Raw genomic sequence first — 15,301 nt, 5'->3', positions numbered from 1 at the left:
AGAATTGGAAATTGAGTGAATGTCCATCAATTGGGGAATGACTTAATAAACAGTGATATATGTATGTGATGGAACACTTTTGTTCTATTAGAAATCAGGAGGGATAGGAATTCAGGGAAGCCTGGAATGATTGCATGAACTAATGCTGAGCAAGATGAGCAGAACCAGAAGAACATTGTACACCCTAACAGCAACATGGGTTGATGATTCTTCTTAAAGGACTTGCTCATTCCATCAGTGCAACAATCAGGCACAATCAGGTATCAGTGATTGAAATGCTATCTGTATCCAGAGAAAGAATTGTGGAGTTTAAACAAAGACCAAAAGACTATGACCTTTAATTTTAAAAAGTTATCTTATTGAGTAATTTTGCTGTCTCTTATACTTTATTTTTCCCCCTTAAAGACATGATTTCTCTCTCATCACTTTCAACTTAGATCAATGTATATCATGGAAACAATGTAAAGACTAACAGACTGCTTTCTGTGGGGGGTGGGGGAGAGAAGTGAAATTAGGGGGAAAATTGTAAAATTCAAAATAAATATATCTTAAAAAAGAAAAAATTGAAAGAGTTTGAGATTTGAGGAACTTATTTTAAACATCAAGAGTTACAATATAATTGCATCAACATTTTAAAATTTGAGTTATATGTCTTATTTTTAATGTCAGAACTGAAAGCTGGAGCCATCCAAAAATTTAGCTGCCTTCTTATTATCGTTTGGCAGAAAAGCTTCATTGTCCAGATTTCTGGTTTTCTATTTTTTTTAGCATAGCTAAGGATTTTCCCCAGACTTATTACACAGATTGTTCAAAGTTAGAGAGGACATACACATTATTTTATTTATTATTTATCATTTACTTTATATGTATATATATAATATTATCATCATTTATCCTTAATAAGCACCTAAGATATTTCAGAAAAAAATAGTCTGAAAGAAGAGTCAAATTCCAATTCCTAGCTCATGTCCCAAGTGAATCTGGGTTAATCACTTTACTCTTCAGTTTCCTCATATATAAAAAAGAAGGAGCTGGATGAGATGATCACTAAACTCCTTTTAGGTACTGATAATTTATATAAGCCTATAAGCAATTACTAGCAATGTGTAAGATATCTTCAGGGAATGTCATGAAGGACATCAAAAATAGGAAATACAATTAATCTAGAAGTCTTTACTTTATAACAAACCCACTTTACTTGTACCACCCTGATGACTCATTATAATATTGAGATGATTGGGTTCTTCAACACTATACCAATGGAGACTAACTTCTGGAAAGACTTCTACCATACTTTTGGTCTATCCTCCAATGGATTCATCCTTGCTGAGTCTCTAGAGAGTCATCAGTAAAGTAGCCTAAAGTAAGAAATAAGTCTACCATAACAATTCTCTAAGACCTTTTACCAAGTGTGAAATGAAATACACACCCACTGTGATGAATGCATGCTCATTGAAACATGGGAGAACCTGATTGCAAATATCAGGAGGGCAAGTATCAGAATATTACATTCGGTGTTGAAAGGAACCTTAGAGAACATTGAGTCAAAACCCTTATTTTACAGATGCAGAAAGGGAATTACAAGCTTAAGCAACTTGACTATGGTCCTATAGTTACTAAATATATGAGATAGGAATTGATCCCAGGTCTTCCTTATTTAAAGCCTCAAGTCTTAGTTAAAATTTATTTCCCTTAAGTTCTGTTTTTCAAAGGGTGTGTTGAGGAAAGGCTACTTCTTTACCCACACCAGAGACTTACATTTACCTCTATCACTGACTCCCAGCTACAAAGGGTAGAATTAATCAGCTTGTCATAAGGAGCGTCTTAGTAGTAGGTGTATCCCAGCCCCTCCAAAGCAATTCCAAGGGAATTACTAAGAGAAGATGGTAAGGGTTGGGGAAAACATGAGAGAGATTGAGGAGGCTCAGATCAGGGTTCTGGACACTAGACTGTTTAGGAATTCATCTTTGAGAATTCCTCAGTAATTTTGAGAACAACTATCCTAAATCATGAAACTGAATAAGTGTTTGGAAAAATGAAATATAATGAAGAAGGATAGAATATATCTAGGAGAATGCTGAGTTGACTTTCATCTAAAAGATTACAAGCCATTAACTAAAGAGAAAATCTGACTCAAAATAAATATCACCCTGAGGGAAGGAAAAGATTAAATTGAATTGACCTTTTGTGGGGGGAGTCCTAAAAAAGAGAGACAGAAAGAGAATTGGTATCATACTGGAGGTATGGTTGTTTAATGATAATATATGTATATTTATTATTGCATTTGTTTATATATGTGTTGTTAATATATGCATATACAGATATATGTATATATTGTATATACATATATATGTATATATATATAATTAATTTACAATAACTTTTAAAGTTGGAAGAACAGAAAGAAAAGTTGCCTGATTACCACTTCCTCCACCCCCAATTCAGATAAGTGATTTTGTTGCTGGTGAGGAAATTCCTTCTACCAAGATAAGAGTTACATCTATTCTGTAACTTATGGTAGTATATAAATTAACACAGCAAAATAATTAAGTTAATTTATTTATAATATAAACCTTTTAGAAATCTTTTAAAGTATCTACTATGTACTATAAATCCTCCTTTTGTTACAACTATTTGGCATTATGTTCACAACATCTATACATATTCCTTAATTCATTATGACATTACAAATCAAATTGAAAGACAAATGCACCTTTAATAATCAGTCTATTTTTCCAAGTCCACATTTGATTTCAATACATTGATTTTTTTAGTGGGCTTTAAATCAGGCAAACTCCCATTTCACTGAAATGAGTTTATTTTTATCTTTTGGATATGTCTTTTAACCTGTCTTAACATGTGGTAGTACTCCTCCATTTTAGAGTTTGGTAATTCTGTACCAATTTTGCTTCTCAGCATATCTAATTTTTTTTTAGAGTTCATAATTTCTTCAATGGGGACATTTCCATCGGAAAAATGCTCTCCCCTCAGTCTTTTTGAATGAATATTTTACAGGTTGCTGAGGATGCCAATATCATAGGCTTATCTAGAATTCTTTTGACAATTGAATTTGCAGCCTCAGGTGAAAAAGTAAACTACATTAGTAAAAATTACTTTCTTCCAATCTTCAATACTTCAGTCTTTGTCTTGCTCATGACAAACTTTTTTTTCCCATTGGAATAATTGACAAATGTTTTTTTTTAAACTAGTTTTCTTCCTGTTCTTCTAACTTCAAGAAAGTTATGTTGTACTAAGATGAATTAATAAAAACCCCAGTGGAGCAAAATCCCTCTGAAGGACTTAGCTCATTTTCCAACCATAAATCAAAAATTTTTAAGGACATACTTTTTCAGTTATTCGCATTTTTTCTCTTTCAACTGCCCTTTTCTTTGTACTTTGATATGACTGATTTTTTTTTTCATTGTGGGTTTGAATGATTCTTGAAATGTTGCATTTTTATTAATTGTCAATTGTACCTGTTAAATTATTTGGAGAAATACTTGGTCTATTGGAAAGGAGACTGGATCTGGAATGAGATCTGTGGAATTCCAAGTCTAGTTCTTACCTGTGTCATCTTGTACAAAGCATTTAACCTCTTTGGGTCTACTTCTTCTGATACAAAATATGAATCAGTTGAAAATGATGGACTTTGGGGGTGGCTAGGTGGTGCAGTGGATAGAGCACCAGCCCTGGAGTCAGGAGTACCTGAGTTCAAATCCAAACTCAGACACTTAATAATTACCTAGCTGTGTGGCCTTGGGCAAGCCACTTAACCCCATTACCTTGGGGAAAAAAAACCTAAAAAAAAAAGAAAGAAAATGATGGACTTTACATTTCCTTCCAATTTTGAATACTATGATCTAATGATCATAGCACTATCTAGGTTGCCAATTGCACAGAACCACTAGTTAAGACTCCTTTTCCCATTCCCAAGAGAAAAAAAGTCTTCATCATAATTTGTCTATGATACTTTACCTTTGTTCATCACTCAGTTTCTCTAGTAATATCCCCTGGCTGATCCCCTGCATGACTGGACACAGGTGTGCCCTCTGCTACAGCATTTCTTCCATCTTCCATTCAAAACTTGGGGGAAACTGAAATTTTCATTTAAGAGTAAAGTGATCAGATTAACTGATTAACATAGTTTCACTAAAGTATGAATGGCATAAACTTAAATCTGAAATTTTAGTTGCATTTTAAAATCAAAACATGTTAAATGAATTGTACCATTTCTTGGTATAATGTATGATGGAGAACATTGTTTGATCAAATCATTCTCCTTTTCTTTGGTCAGCTTTCCTTCCCCATCCTTAGCAGTACCTCTTAACTTTTTCTCGTTCAGTTGTTCATTCTTGTCCTCCTTTTCATAATTTCATTACTATACAGCAGGCTAGACCCTTCTTTTTTCCATTATATCTCCAAGTTCATGTTTGTTTTTTTTTCATGATATCCATTCATTTCAGCCTCTTCCACTCCCCTTTCCTTGTACCTTCAATCTTTCCCAACATCAGGCTGTCAATGATTTCTATTTTCTCATTATGTGATCAAAGTATACTACCTCTTAGCAAAGAGGATTAAATCAAATTTACACAACCTAGAATTTAAAGTTCTGTTCATTCTAACCTAATTTTAACTTAAACCTAATTTTCCTGATCATACCTCTTTCTGCTCTCAAGATGAACCTAATTTCTTTATCTAAACTGTTTCATTAGATGCCTTTCAAAAGCATTTCAAGGGGGCAGCTAGGTGGTTCAGTGGATAGAGCACCAACCCAGTCCTGGGGATCAGGAAGACCTGGGTTCAAATCCAACCGCAGACATGTAATACTTATCTGTGTGACCTTAGGCAAGTCACTTAACCTCATCACCTTGTGGAAAAAAAAGAGAAACAAAAGCATTTCAAGACCAGTAACCTGAATGAATATATCCCTGCCTTTATACTAAGTTAAATCCTACTCACTCTTCTATTTTGCTTTGATTACTTCACCCCATTACCTTCCAAGTATTCTTTCAACTTCTATTGCATTCATACTTAGGTTTTTTGCAAGGCAAATTGAGTTAAGTGGCTTGCCCAACACCACACAGCTAGGTAATTATTAAGTGTCTGAGTCCAGATTTGAACCCAGGTACTCCTGACTCCAGGGCCGGTGCTTTATCCACTGTGACACCTAGCTGCCCCCATAATTTTTTTCTTTAAACAAATTTTTTATTAGCTAATTTTTCTTGTTCAGAAATCATCTCCCCCATTGGATTATAAGCCAAAAGTTCCATTTTATCCTTCCTATTCCATAAAAGAATTAGCATAATGCCTTCCTTTGAACAGAGTTCAGTTTTTTCATTAATAATTATGTCTAAGAATCTTATTTTTGGCCCACTTTAGAGGCAGCAATTCTATTTAAGACAACTTAAGTGGAATCTATTTTAATCAGTATCACTCCATGTCCCTGTTAGCAGTTTCCCAATTCAATTATTCATTATGTATTCAGTGCTGCTTATATATCAGGGCTTAAAGGCATTTTCTATCAAATAAAATAAAAAAGAATATTTTTCCCTTTGGAAATTACTAGATCAAATTCTCTTGGCTCCAAAATTCATTAACAGTAGTTTGTGTAACAAAAATAGTTTTCTCCAAACCACAATTGGATTGGAATGACACTCAGGTTTATAGCAAAGCTTGGGCTATTGCTCATATTAAATGGATCATGGATAGAAACATAACTTGATTGCCAGCAAGAACACAAGAGACCTTCTGGTAAAATAATCTTATTTTGTAGATGAGAAAACTGCAGAGTGGGCTACAAGACTTATCCATGAATGATTTGCCAAAGATGACACAGTGAGCCTAAAGGGTCCATGGAATGCCATTGTACCATATTCTGGATCATTCTTTTCTAAATATGATCCAAGTTTCCTAAATAATTTTTCTTGTCATTTTGATGTGATGTCTTACTTTTCATGACCCCATTTAGGGTGGTACTCTAGGGATTTGACATTTCTTTCTCCAGCTCATTTTACAGATGAAGAACTGAAGCCAACAGGCAAGAAGTGACTTGCCCAGGATCACGCAGCAGGTAAGTATCTAAGAACAGATTAAAACTCAGGAAGATGAATAATTCTGACTCTAGGCCTGGTACTCTATCCACTATGTCACCTGCCTTTATAATTATAACCATCCAAAAGGGAAATGAGCTATTTTAGAGACAATTGATTATTCACAGGATCACAATGTAGAGTTATGAGGGTCCTTATAGGTCACTTAGCCATCAGAGACTTGCCCAAAGTCACCCAGATTGTATCAGACAACTTCAGGTTCAACACTGCAACTTTTAGCATGTTTTCTGCTCCAGTATGTGGACTTTGGCAGAGACTAGAAGAACAGCTGTTGGAGATATTTTTGAGGGGATTCCTGCTTCAGAATACTTTATTGTAGAAGACCTTTGAGGTTCCTTTCAATTCAAATTATATCATCCCAAAATCTTAATTTTACCAAGAGGAGATAGAGTGACTGATGGAGTAGAATGAATGAATACTAAATTCTTAAGAGGATCTAGATCCTAGTCAAGTCAAGCCAAGCAATAAATATCTATTAAGTCTCATGTGTCAGAGACACTATATTAAGTGCCGGGTGTGCAAAGAAAGGCAAAAAAAACCAAAACAAAACAAAACAAAAAACCTTGCTCTCTCGAGTCAAATAGGAGAGCAATATGCAAACCATATACAAGGAAATGTAGACAGGAAAAAATTGGAGAAATCTCAGGGGGAACGTCCTGACATTAAAAAGACTAAAAAAGGTTTATTTTCTTGCCTAACTTAGTGACCTTGGACAAATGGAACTTATCTCAACCTCAGGTCCCTCTTCTATAACATCATGCAGTTGAACTAGTTCATGTATAACTTTTTCCCCCAACTCTGAAAATATCTGTGACAAGGCAGACTGACTTAGTATGGCAGTCTGTTCTGATATGTTACCTATATGGAAATGAAAAGTATAAGAAATTAAACAATTTTTTATTGTGTGTGTGATTTAATTGGCATAAGGAATTTCTAGTATGAAGACTGCCTCCTTCTTACCTGCAGATCAGCAACTCACCTGTAACATTAAAAAACTGTCTGAAAAAAATAATAATAAAGTTCATTTGGAAGAACAAAATGTCAAGAACTTCAAAGAAACCAGAGGAAAACCATTGTAAAGGAAGGAAATTCAGCAGCATCAGAACTTAAACAGTATTATAACATGAGAGCATTGTTGAAATGTAAAGGGAATACTTTTTATTACTTTAAATTAAAAATTTCTTATATAAATAAAACCTTTGCAATCAAGAATAGACAGAATACAAAAAATTGGGGGAATTTTTTTATAGACTATCTTTTCGATAGGATATGATTGTTGGAATATTGCTATCATATAGGAAATGATGACATGGTTGATTAAGAAAATCATGGAAAGATTTGGACTTATGAAGGAAGATACTATTTACTTTCAGAGAAAGAGATGACAAATGCAAATAAGTTTAGTAAGGTCATATATATACGTACATATATATGAGAGTATAAGTGCATATGTTCATAGATATCATATACATGTATATATGTATGTATGTATATATATATATATATATATGTACCATTTAATTGTAGAATTCTTCAGGGTGAGAGAGTGAAGGAGTGGAAATAATAGAGTAAAAAGTTCATGGAAAACAAAAGGAAACCAACAAAGAAGTAAAGAACATCTGGGGAAATTTGAAAACAATGTGTATATTCATTATATAGATTTTCTTCAAATGGAAATTTAGTTTCTTACATTAAATCCTCTCTTGTGATCTGCTGTGTACTTGGCAATGTTTTTTTTTTCTTTTCTCATTTTGTATTTAAGTTTAAACTAAAAATAAATTACCAAAAACCCCCCACCAAATAACCCAACTGTATGAGGCATTGATAGACAGAAGATGATCCTATCTTTCTGACTTCAATACTGCTTTTCAATCAATTCTACTATATATGCCATTTCATACAACAATTTTCATTTTTATAGTAACTTTGCCTTTCTTGTTGTTTTAGACTTTATATCTTAACATGAAGATGGTGAATTAGATGTCACTGAATTATTCACACTTGGGGTTTAAGTTGTCAAGACTATAAGTAAATGCCATTTGGACTGCCCTAGTTGTAATATTGTTAAAAAATAGAAGGAGAGTAAAACCAAGAGATTAGAATAATTCTAAAGGCATTTGGAGGAAGAAATAACCATCAGTGCCTGTCTGCACATTCTCTATCATTTACCTCAGATTCACTTCACACTTCTGGGACTTGAAAAGTTAATGTGTAACATCACCAGCAAATAAATATCAAACTCTCCAAGTTAGTGTTTATAAGCTTAAGCATCTATTTTTAAATTCTTTAAAAATATGATATGTGTTGTTGCTGCTGATTTAGTTGTATTCATATCTGTATGTACACATATACACACAACATATATATATATATATTTATATATATACACATACACACATCTATCTATGGTTTTATGGGAATTATGTATTACCGAGACATATAAGGGGGATGGGAAATTTCCTAGAGTCTCCTATCAATACCAACATCCAGAAATTGACTCAAATATTTTTTATTTTCTTCTTCCCCCCCCCAAAAAAAAGTGTTTTATACTGAACTTAAGAAATAAAGCAAGCATTTTCATAACATAATAGAGTGGGGGAAATGATTGCATATAAAATTGCAAATCTCATCTTCAGAAAATTCTTTCTTATGTAGCTTCCAGAGTCTTTGTCATTTGTTACTGTTGTTTAAAATTAGTTTCATTGTCTTCCACTACTTTTATATTATCTACATTTTCCACTCTAAGATTCATCCCTTATAATAAAAAAATTTATAAAAGAGGAAAATAAAGTTCAACCCTACTAAACAATATGCGTCCTCCCCATCCATGATCCCCCATCTCTGGAAAGAAACAGCACATGTTTTCTAATATGTCTTCCTCTTTTTTTTCCTGCTTTATTTTAAATACTGCCTGCTTGTCTTTTTGTCAATTTTAGCATTTATGAGTCCAGTTCTTATCAGTCTTTTCAATAATGGCTGTAACTTTTAAATTGTCCCTTAATGCATCTTTTCCCTTTTATTTTCTTCCACTAAAACTTTGTACCAGTTTTTATGCCTTAAGCCTTCTTTGCTGTCTGCTCATTGGCATGCCTGATAATTCAATTGGAAATATTTAAATGTATTTAGTAATCTGATTTGGCAGAAAGGTAAACATTACAATTACCATCCACCTAAAGTTATAGTTAAAAGAATATTCCACTGATCAAAGTCTTAGCAAACAAAATGCAGAATATGGTTGCTTAGTTGGGATATTTAGAGTGGCATTAAAATTATTAAAGAAATGCAGCTTGATTCCCACTGAATTACTCAAATAAATTATTATTATTATTATTATTATTTAAAACAATGATTTACAAACTGGAATCTTTTGGCTAGAGATGACTATAAAGATATGCGGGTTTTCTTTTGTTAGTTGTTCAATTGTCTTTCAGTTGTTTCTGACTCTTCATGACCCCATTTTTGAGGTTTCTTAGCAAAGATACTACACTGGTTTGTCATTTCTATTGCCAGTTAATTTTATAAAATAAGGCAAACAAGATTCAATGACTTGTCCAAGGTCACACAGCTGCTAAGTGTCTGAGGCCAGATTTTAATTCAGGAAGATAAGGTTTTTTTTGTCTCCAGACCTATCACTCTATCCACTGTGAGATCTAGCAGCTGAGACTTAATGAAACTAGATTCTTGAGATCTTTCCATCTATTTAGACTCCTTTAAGAAACACAAGTAATTTGGAAAATTATTTTTTCTTTTTAAACATTTTTTATTTATTTATTTTTCCAACTACATGCAAAGATAGTTTTCAACAATCATTTTTTGATAAAGTTTCGTGTGTCACATTTTTCTCCTTTCCTCCCCTCCCTTCTCCCTCTCTTGACAGAAAGCAATCTACTTATATGTGTATAACTATGTTAAACATTTTTTTAAAATGTATTTAGTATTTACTTTTCCCCAGTTACATGTAAAAACAATTTTTAACATTCATTTTTAAAATTCTGAGTTCCAAATTCTCTCTTTACAACTCCACTCACTGAGAAAGCAAGCAATTTGATAGTTTATAAATGCATAGTCATTTTCATAATAGTCTTGTTGCAAAAGAAAATATAGACTCCCCCCTTCTCCTCAAAACAAAGCTCGAGAAAAAGAGTTAAAAAATGTCTGCTTCAATCTGTATTCAGGCATCCTGAGTTCTTTCTCTGAGGATGGATTGTATTCTTCGTCAAAAATTCTTCATAGTTATCTTGCATTATGGTATTGCTGAGATAAACTGGCATTCACAGCTGATCTTCCTATAATATTGCTTTTGTTTTGTACACTGTACAATTCACTTGGTATCAGTTTATATAAGTCTAAGTTTTTCTGACATCCTGTTCATTTCTTTTAGCAGAATAGTATTCCCTCACAATTATATCACACAAGTTGTTCAAAAATTGGGGAATTTTTAAATGGGAAATATTTATTTAAATATAGCTTGATCTCAGAGGACTTGAACTTAAATTCCATCTCTGCTACAAGGTCAATAGTGTGACTTTGAGCAAGTGAATTAATCTCTCTGTAAAAAGAAGAGTTAGACTATTAAGGGTTCTTAATTTTTTTGTATCATGTATCCTTTGGACAATCTAATCAATCCAAATCATATTGAAATAGTTATCATTTTTTTAAAAAGCACATTTATGGATTCCAAGCTAAGAACTCCTTGCAGCTCTAAAACTATGGTTCAAGATCTAGAAATATGAAATCATGACTGGAGAATCAAGACACTCTGTGAGGAGAAAAATGATAGAAATTGATAATTATAACTAACATATAATACTTTAAGAATTGAAAATTACTATACATGTATTTTCTCTTTTGAGCAACATTGTTAACTTATGTGGTGGGTACCTTATTTTCCTAATTTTGCTTATAAGGAAAGAGACTGAGAGAGTGATTTGTTTGCCTATGGCAACAGTGGATAGAATATTGAGTCTGGAGTCAGTCAATAAACATATTAAGCAGCTAGGTCAGGGTCTGGGCTAAGTGCTGGAGATACAAAAAAAAAGGTAAAAGCAGTTCCTTCCCTCAGGGAGCTAAGGATCTAAATGGGAGGATAACAAGCAAATAGATATGGACAAACAAGGTATATACAGGATAAACAGGAAATTAGAAAGGGAAAGCACTAGAATTAAGAGGGGTTGGAAATGGCTTCCTGTAAAAGGTGGGGTTTTAGTTGGGACATAAGGAAACTAAGAAATTCAGCATTCTTTGTTAATGTGGGAGAGCATTCCAAGCATAGGGACAGCCAGAGAAAATGCTTGGAACCAAGTTAGAAAGACCTGAATTCAAATTCAACCTCAGATATTTGCCAACTCTGTGATTCTAGGCAAACCACTTAATCTTCAATTGCCTCAGTTTCCTCAAATATAAAATGAAGATCATAACAATGCCTATGTCAGAGGGTCATTGTGAAGATTAAATTCAATATTTTTAAAATAATATTTTATTTATTTTTCCACCCACATCAATGATAGTTTTCAACAATCATTTTTACAAGGTTTTGAGTTTGACATTTTCCTTCCTCCCTCTCTTCCCTTCCCCTTCCTCCCCAAAGCAAACTAATATACACTGTACATGAAACACAATGCTTTTTAAAGTATTTAGCACTTTGGAGAAGTTGCTTAATAAATACACCTCTTCCCCCTAGGCTCATACAGGTAGTAAATGTTGGAGAAAAATTTAATTTCCAATGCTAACATTTCCCTACCAGAATGGGAGTATTTCTGTTGGATGTAAATGTCCCCTGAAGTAATTAATATTAATTACTCCAGTAGCAGCATCTTACCACTTGGGGCTTGGGAGTTGCTTCCTTGGATTGCTTTCCATTTAAAGAAGAATGAATAGAAGGCCTGCTACTGTTGGAAATAGATTGCCATGAATGCTAAAAATATTGGAATAAATCATGTATGAGTGGTTCAACATTAAGGAACTTTAAAACACTAGGTAAATGTGAGCTGAAAGCAATTTTCAATAGTGGGAGAATAAATGACTTTGGGATCAGAGGAACTGTATTGGAATCCCAAATCTGCAACTTAATCTCTATCACTTTGGGCAAGTAACTTAATATCTCTGGGCCCCAATTTTGCCATCTGTAAAATGAAGTGATTGGACTAGGTGACCTTCTCTAACTTCTCATTATTATCATTTGAAGAGCCACAACTCTCCAAATTCCATATAAAGCTAGAAAGAAATATGTAGAATGCAACTTTTTCATTTATAAATATCTGAATTCGGTGAAAGCCTTGCCACTGCATACTCATTATTATAATCTTGATTGATCTCTTTAATTTCCTACTTTAATGTCTCTCATGGGGACCCATTGTATCACTGGTTTTTGTACAGTGAAGGGAAAGGTTGTGGAGAATGAGAGGGACCCTCAGTTTCCCATATTGGAGATAATTGAAGCTCAGATTGGGGAGGTGGGTGGAGAGAAGAGATTGTTTAACTTTTAAAACACTTGTCAAGTTACTTTGCTTATTGTCTCAAGATAAGGTGAGGAAAGTAGGGTAGACAAGGTGTCTGTCCATAACCTATTTATTGCAAGAAAAATAAGGAGCATGTCCGATGTTGATGATATCGCCTGATATCCCAGGGTGGGTGAGACATAGCAATGAGAAGGCAGACAGACCTTGAGAAAGAAACAGCTGGAAGTGCCCCAGCCCCCAGTGTGGGGAAAACATTGCTATAAACTGGGAAGTCTTTATTGCTGCTGGGCTTGGAGGAAGTTTTTGGCTGTAAATGGTCATGCACTGCAGCTCTCAGTGAAAAGGTTGTGAGAGTGGTATCTTCTCTTGAGAACCAAAGAACAATTTGAATTCAAAAAATGAGATCCAAAAAAAAAAAACCCCAAAGCATACATGTTACTCAAGGAAAGGAAAAATTCTGTCTCACCAAGCCCCAAGACTTCCTCTACATCCTGGCTAAGGAAACCCAAGACACTTCTTTTCTCCACTGGACATTCTGAAAGCCTCAACGTCTCTTTTTCAAATATTTGGAACATTAATATTTGTGAATATCTTTTTGTTTTATCCTGACTTGCCCTGTTGCTACAAAACTGAAGTGTAAAGAAAGATTCAAAATTATCTACTGATTCTTCCAATATTCATTAGCTCTTATGAACTAATGGGTAAACATTTACCAAAGCAAACAGAGCTCTGAATGAACATGTATGAAATGAGATTGTTCTTTGGAGCACATTGCAATTGAGTTCTTCCCTTCTGTAGACCACTTTTCACCTGTATTTATTCTCCATGTCCCCATATTTTTCTTTTAAAAATCCAAAATGCAAAATGAAAGTCTAAAAATCCCATCCAAAATAGACCAAAACCAATAACCAAAAGAATTCAGATGGAAGATATTTTAGTCCATTTTGGTTTTAATGAATAATTTTCAGGCTCCTTTCCTAATCTACTTTATTTCCCCCAAGAGAGCAAGGAGAACTTGAGGGTTGGATAAGTGAATCAAGTCAGCTTCTGATTTGGAATATTTAAAAAATATATATTTAGTTATTTTTCTAACTACAAGCAAAAATAGTTTTCAATATCATTTTGATTAGGTTTTTGAGTTTCACATTTTTCTCCCTCCTTCCCTTCCCGTTTCCCTGATATAAAGCATTCTAATAAAAGTTATACATATATAACTATGTTAGATATATCCATATTAATCTTGTTATGAAAGAAGTGACTTGGAATATTTTGAAGATTACTGTTTTAAATAAGAAAGGTAGATCAAATTCAACATTAACAGATAAGTCAGCTTGTGATTGACAGTCTGAATTTATTTCAATTACATCCCTTGAAGGGCAGCACCCTTGAGTAGATTGGGTGTCAGCCAGGCCTAAACCATGAAAGTTGTGGCCAACTTCCCTCCAACCCTAAATGCACCATAGGTATTAATTTCCTTCCCTTACCATTCTCCCTTTAGGTTTAGACATATGGATGGAAGGAAAAATCCTCTTCTTGGCCTAGGTAATCTGGAGAATGAAGTCTTTCATTTATGTATCTGAATTCTGGAAGCCCTTTGCCTATATAGGAAGAACGTTTTTTCGAAAAAGGTAGAGTGTAGAGTTGATTAACTTTCCAGCATGGATGTAGGTGAGGGCCTCCAGTTACCGTGAAAATCCCTCCTCCTAACATAGAGTAGTAGTAGCACTACACTAAATGGGACACCTCTATTCCTCTGAATGGAGGAGGAGGACAGATGATTTGATGTTGATGTTGATGTAAAGTTTACAAGAAACAACTGAGTCTTTAACTTAAAGTTTCCTGAATCAACTCAAATCAAGGAACCAGACCAGATCTTTAAATGTGGAAAGGCTTTCTGAGTTTAAGGGGAAAAAAAAAGATTCTCAGCTTTATACTGACTTCTTTTCTCTCGCCTGTTTGGGCTCCTGTTTAAAGGGATTGTTATTGTTTAAAGAGACCCCATTGAACTATTTCCTGCTCATTGTCACCTCTCCTTCTCCCTACATCCAGAGGTTCTCACCGAAAGGTAATAAACCTCTCCTCACACCACAGACTGCAGCAGAGAATGCAAAGTACTCTGAGCTGGGAGCAATTCCCAAACCCTGCGTGTGGGTGGGAAGAAATGAACCCCTTCCACCAGTCTCTCTAAATCCTGCTCCTTGGTCCCCAGCTCAGGAATCCGGTCATACAAGGAAAAAGGCAAGAAATTAAGACCCCCCCCTCCCCCAGGCAATAGTAAATACATAAAGAGGCCATGAAATAGACATGTTTTGTGGTGGCACAAAGAAAAAACGTTTGTAAGTTCAAGTTATGCGCATTTCCTCTTCTTGGTAAATAAACGAACACGTTTCTGAGAGTTTCCCCTTTCTGCCAGTTTCAACTTTTCTAATTCAGATCGGCCCTTCCAAGTATGTGGTGGGAGAAGTGAGTGGAAGGTGACTCTAGGAAGTGTCCAACGTCGTCTATGGGAATAAGATCCCGAGAAGCTCTATCCACGGCTTCCTAAGCGAGCCAGCCCGCAGCCAGGTGCGCCCAAGGACTTGGCGGGTTTTGCACGTCTTAGGGGACAGTGGCCCTCAGATCTCCAGGTGAGACCACAAATTTAAATGCGCAGCCTTGGCCCCAAGCTTTCAAACCTGCTGGGAGAGGATGCACTAGGAAAGGGAGAAGCGAAGGCCGGCAGGGGTAGGAGGT

This window comes from Macrotis lagotis, chromosome 5, assembly GCF_037893015.1.
Source record: "Macrotis lagotis isolate mMagLag1 chromosome 5, bilby.v1.9.chrom.fasta, whole genome shotgun sequence".
Lineage (NCBI taxonomy): Eukaryota > Metazoa > Chordata > Mammalia > Peramelemorphia > Peramelidae > Macrotis > Macrotis lagotis.
Note: the sequence above shows the minus strand (reverse complement) of the source record.